Source organism: Trachymyrmex septentrionalis, unplaced genomic scaffold (assembly GCF_001594115.1).
Source record: "Trachymyrmex septentrionalis isolate Tsep2-gDNA-1 unplaced genomic scaffold, Tsep1.0 scaffold6, whole genome shotgun sequence".
NCBI classification, from domain to species: Eukaryota; Metazoa; Arthropoda; class Insecta; order Hymenoptera; family Formicidae; genus Trachymyrmex; species Trachymyrmex septentrionalis.
The window spans coordinates 1,041,572-1,047,648 of record NW_017305778.1 but is presented as its reverse complement, the minus strand read 5'-3'; the positions used below and the strand labels follow the sequence as shown (position 1 = coordinate 1,047,648).

Below are 6,077 nucleotides of genomic sequence, written 5' to 3'. Positions count from 1 at the left end.
CTCTCTCTCTCTCTCTCTCTCTCTCTCTCTCTCTCTCTCTCTCTCTCTCTCTCTCGCTGGGTACCGTCTTAACGAAGTAATAAAAGCGTCATGATTGGCAAGCAATTTATGAAAATGTGAATGCTAACGACGTTAGTTAACGTTGACTGCCTTCCAACTTGCGATACTTTAAAAGCGTGTATTGCGTCGGTATACACGTACGCGTCTGTACTCGCCAGACCTGATTGGCTAGAAGAGGCGGAAGCCTTCCAACGCACGAACACAAGACACGACACGAAGGGAGAAACACGTAGTTCGAGCTAATCGCATTATAGGGACACAACGGCCATAAATATAAATACTCGGGGGCAACCTGGCCCGACCGAATGTTAATTCCGGCCCGTTCTCGTTACCAGCTAATAAATGTGCATTACAATCACCCAGATATGGAAATCCGAGCTACGCCTATCTAAGCACCTTACCGGGTCGACGCGCGACGCAGCCCCCGTGAGTCGACTTGACGTCACCCCTTCGCCACCCTTACTCTTCCTCCCCTCCTCTCATCACCCCTGGTGATGGTGAACGCTATGGACGTCCGATTCAACGACCGGGTGGACAGGCAAGCTCGTTACCCTTCGACCAACCGACGGCGGTCAACGGGGCTGTATTACCAAGTCCGTGTATTCCGCTATGTAAATACGGACCGACGAAAAGCGATCTTTGAGATCCGGACTCGAGACTGGGAGCACTAACCCCGGCACCATTATAGCCGCTTGTGTAACGATCGACCGCCCGAATCAAATCCCTATAGCGACTATAGCGATATAATCGATGCATCATTATAGTATAATCGCACTATTCATGGAACCTCACATTGTGCTCTCGTAGCGTGAAAAAGATTACAGAACCTGTCTCTTACAACGAGGTGTTTTCCAAAATAACAAACGGTCTCATTTTTTCATATTGTATTATAGATTCTTCACGTTTATATTCAAATACACGCGTGTCCAAAACTGAGACATAAGAAGTCGTAAAGATATTTTTTGCGAAAGACGTTTCAAGTAACACACGATTGTTGTCACGTAAGATCATGTTATACTTATTCCTATTTCCACCACAACGTAGGTTAACTTTAACCTTGGTAAAAAAAGATGACTATAATGACTTATTGTGAACGATAATGACTGTAGTGATTTGTAACAAAAAGGTGATAAAAAGTTATTTAAGTGCCTGATTGGATGGCAGCATTGGCTATGTCGAAAAGCTCATTATTACGCAATGATCGACGATTTCAACCTGACTTCCCTGCACCGTGTACAGTACGAGTGTGCAGCTAAAAAATTAACAGCCGTAATGGAGTCGAACTGGTAATTATCTACACGTTAATCTTTTAGTTGCTCCCAGGAAAAAAAAAACGCGCGCAATACAGGAAAAATCAGACGAAAATCGTCGATTACCGCGAAAAACTTTTTAACGCAATAAACGTTGATCGGGTAACGTTAATTAATTAACATGTATGCTAACATCTACGGAGGTAACCCTGGCGGGGCAATGGCCACATGAATACTCCAGGAACATAAAGGATGTACGCGCAAATGTTATCTCTTTGAGTCACAACGGCGGTCAATTACCGTCCCCACATCGTGCTCATTACGCTAAAAAGTTCATTAACGAGCGTAATGAACTTAATCGCTGATCGTCGAGCTATCTTCGCCGGCAAAAGAGACACAGGCCGTTATGTCACGGAGCGCACGCATGGGGGATGTATGCGTAAGCGTTATCTTTTTGAGACGTTCACAAGCATGCCTCTACGTTTGCAGCTGCTTATCACAGACTTGCATGAGACATGGTCCGGATACGCACATGTGGCAAGACAGGTTTCCCTACTTAACGTACCCGCATAAAACGAGCGTCCCTAAAACGCCTATCCAGCTATAATGCGCGCTTGACACGCACGTACGGATTCGATAAGCATTATGAGAATATCTCGCGTCGCGCTGGAACGTTTCTCGTCTCTGTATGAAAACGCAAGGCCCTCGAGAAGCTCTTAATTGATACATAGCTCTTCTAATAACACATAGATCAACTAATAGCACGTAGAAAAACGTGAGCGATAAGCAAATCAACATTTTTTTATTCGCTATTGCTTATAGTGAATTTGGTTCGACACACTAGTGGTTATTAAAAAGCCATTGTACACTGATTTAATTTGTATAAAAGTAAAATGCAAATATGTCGAATTATAAAATACAGATTTTACTTAACGACATGAAATATATTGAGGATTTCATAATTTAATCTGTTTTTATATTTACATTAATCATACATTTTTACGTCAATTTGCCACACGATGGCTTTAATGTGCATCAGTGTGCATTGAGCGCATTCAATTCGCTATTATGTTATTGCCTTACATTCTCCATTGTGATTGGCCGATTCGCTTGTATCTTACTACTTACGTTTTTTTCTACAATAAGAGAACAATTTTTGGGACAATCATATTACATGTACAAAAAATATATAATATATTTAACTGTAGTTTTTTTTGCAATTTATACATAATAATTGCAATCATTTGATAATAATAACTATTAGTTATAGTCATTTTTTGTTGTTACTAACTATATATTATATATTTGTTAATAGAACTGTATATATGTATAATTATTATAACTAACATTATAGCAATAATAATCATAATTGTAATAACGTGTAATTATAGTCCCAAATACCAAAAAATTTTCTCTCACGAGGGGCCTGTCATAATTGTCCGGAATAATTCTAATTCTTCGTGAAATACATATTGTTAAACACAAAAATCTACGAGATACGTATTTTTTATATCGATTTAATCTCCAATTTAAAAAAGATGGAACAACTCTCAAAATTTCATGAGAATAGGGGTATTTTCGAAATGTTAAATTTTGGATAAATCTAAATACACAATTACAAAGTAATGTGTAAAAAATCATAAAAGTTTTGTCTACAACATTTTTCTGTATATCTCACTATTTCACTGATATATAAGTGTTATAGCTTTGAGGAATTGTTTCATTCCTCAGATCTGAGATTGAGCTGATGTAAAAAATATGTCTTCTTAGAGACTCTTCTTTTGTGTTTAACAACATATTTCAAGCAGAATCGAATCAGTTCCGGATAATTGTGACAAATTCCTTGTCAGTGTAGGTATGTGCTACTTTTTTAAGACAATGACACACAGAAAAATATAAGCATAAAGAATAAGCAAATATCTCGTTTTTTATTTATTCCTATTATTGTCTGAAGTTCTCGACTGTGATTGGCCAAACATTCATTTACTACTTATATTTTTCTATCCACTAGCTTTATCATTCCATTAGCGATATACACAAATGAGCTAGAGATCCTTAAGAAGAGATTGGCTTGATGTCCACCAATTCAGGACGGTTTTTAAGATAGAATGAGATAGATTATGCATAAGATGGAATGAGATATCCATGCATCTCATCCTATCTAGTTTATATCTATCTATATTCGATCTTAAATACTACGTTGAATATGGTGGATTAATCAAAAGTCTAATCACAAATGTAATAAGTATAGACTGAGCATTCGTATGTAGTTGTTATTATCGATTTAGAAAGAGCGAGATAACTTGATTATTTTCTCTCTCTCTCTCTCTCTCTCTCTCTCTCTCTCTCTCTCTCTCAAATATTCAATATTTTCTAATGGAACACAGTTGTTAAGATTATGGAATGCACAATCTATATCCATTATGTCTATGATCTAAACGGTGGTCAATCTTATATTTAAGTATCTCTAATATAATCGAGCCTATCAGTTAGCGAAAATCCAGAAACTAATCTTCTGAACCGACAGACATAATCATGTAGGATTGAACGCCCCCAATAAGATGCTCACGAATGATCCATCGTCGTCGTGACAGTTCCGCTACAAGTACGAACAAAAAACGCGTAAGCGGCCGTGAAGTCCCGACTTTTCCCGCGTTATTTGATCGATGCTATTTTCCACGTCGATCGTGTGTAGGAATGCGCGTACGTGTGCGTTCGCGGGTGCGTGTGCACGTATACATGTATGAGCACATGTACGAGCGCGCGTGTAGGAAGAGAGCGAGTGAACGAGCGAGCGAACGGTCGTCTCGCGATCTCGACTCGCTCCAATATCCGAGTTTTTTGACAGCAATTTCGGTCACGTCCGATAATATATCTGGATCATTAATATAAAGCTCGGCCCACATCCCGCGCATCCCCGTCGCGGGGAAATTGCTTTTCAATCCCCTATACCGACCGCCCCTGGTCCCTTCCTCCCCTCGCGTAGCGGCCGCGCACACCTCCGACCCCCGCGGCTATCCGCCATCTTCGTCTATCCTCCTCGCATCCCTCTCGCTCCCTTTCACCCTCCGACTCTCCTATACCCGCGCGTATCACCCGGTAGATTCCTCTCGTCGATGTCATTGCTGCTATGGCGTTCGTTCTCGAAAGTCGGATTTATAAGAGATCCAATGGTACAGAATTCGCACGAGACTTCTTGCGCGAGCTCAATTTTTCAATTTTTTTTTCACGATTTTTTCGCGGTTCATGTGTTATATTTAATCCTTAACCAGCTATGAAAACTACACCCAAGTTTCTAAAACGTTCTGTGTATGTGTTTGAAATACAGAATATTTATATAATAATATACAAGTGCCTTATTATGACAATTGATAGAGGAAGATTCAAAGTTTTGTAGGTTTTTTATGTACAAAATTTTTCATTTTTTTCGTGATTCATGCGTTATATTTAACCCTTAACTAGCTATAAAAACTACACCTAAGTTCTAAAGCGTCCTTTGTTTGAAGTACAGAATATAATAAGTGATATGAAATACAAGTGAATCGCCTTATTATGAGGATTGATAAAGGAAGATTTAAAGTTTTTTACGTATAATATTTCTCAATTTTTTTCTGTTTTTTTTTTACGGATCATGCGTTATATTTAACCCTTAATTATAATCATGAAAATTACACCTAACAATAAGTTCTAAAGTGTCTTATTTGAAGTACAAAATGCAAGTGAACTTCCGTCTTACGGAATTGATACTCGTAGAAAACGTAGGTTCAAAATCTTTTTATTTATTTACAATTAAGAACGTCGTAGTACAAATCGTACAAATTGTATCGTAAAATTTTCGTTTGGAGTTTAAACGATTCGTTGTTGTAGTCAACTCTCTAAAAATAAATCAGTGTATTATTACTGAAAAACTAATGATTATATCAGTAACTAATGATTCAACACTGAATCATCACTGATTCAGTGATTTCTTTTAGAGAGAAGGGTTAAGAGTGAGATTGCGGTACGTTTTCGAGATTCCGTCTAAAAAGTAAGAGATTATCGTATGATTTATTGCAAACACTTCACTATAGCGTCTTTTAACAAACACGACAATCCTAACCCATTCGCCCGTCTAATATTCTCCGCACGCTTTTAAGTTCACCCGGCCGTATTTTCGTAGCTCAAAGGGTTGTTCGCCCGCATTAGCTCAGGGAAACAGCAGCCATCAGTGTACACCGTCCCTAATACGCGGCTGCGTACGCAAACACGCGCAACTCATGAAAGTTCACAAAGTACGCGGCGCGTCCCGAATGGATGCGGGATTACGGATTGGAGTTAAAGTGCGTCCTGCACGTGCGAAAACGAGTTCGAGAGCGAAAGTATCAAGAGAAATAAATAAAGAGAGAAAGAGAGAGAGAGAGAGAGAGAGAGAGAGAGAGAGGGAGAAGAAGAGCATCGAGGGATCGTTGAAATATTGATACTTCAAACCGGATAACGAGCACTTTTAAAATCGACATTTTTGCGCCCGGTATTAGCTCGGTTATCGATATTTTTGAGTGTCCCTGTACCCTGAAACACACAGATGGACACATCCATCGGTGCGCGGTAATACGTACGCGCTACCCGGTAGACTGCCGCTGCCCGGAGCCTGCACGGAACACCCTCCATAAAGACGATCCCCTCGATCAGATAAAAAATATATTATAGCCGGCACGATCCAGGGGCTCGATACTTCGATGAAGCTCTCTCTCTCTCTCTCTCTCTCTCTCTCTCTCTCTCTCTCTCTCT

At 39.6% G+C, this 6,077-nt stretch overlaps 1 protein-coding gene across 3 annotated transcripts in view; it reads right to left on the bottom strand.

The window, feature by feature from the left end:
* Nucleotides 1-6,077, bottom strand: part of LOC108752230 (LIM domain only protein 3-like) — an 81,893-nt gene that overhangs the window by 58,934 nt on the left and 16,882 nt on the right. The window contains exon 1 of one of the 3 annotated variants that reach the window (XM_018492916.1): nt 2,394-2,426. The exons of the other annotated variants lie outside the window; for them this stretch is intronic. The gene's annotated coding sequence lies outside the window, so the exon portion shown is untranslated. Of the gene's footprint in view, nt 1-2,393; nt 2,427-6,077 lie in introns of those variants that run through there. 3 annotated transcript variants of the gene reach the window in all.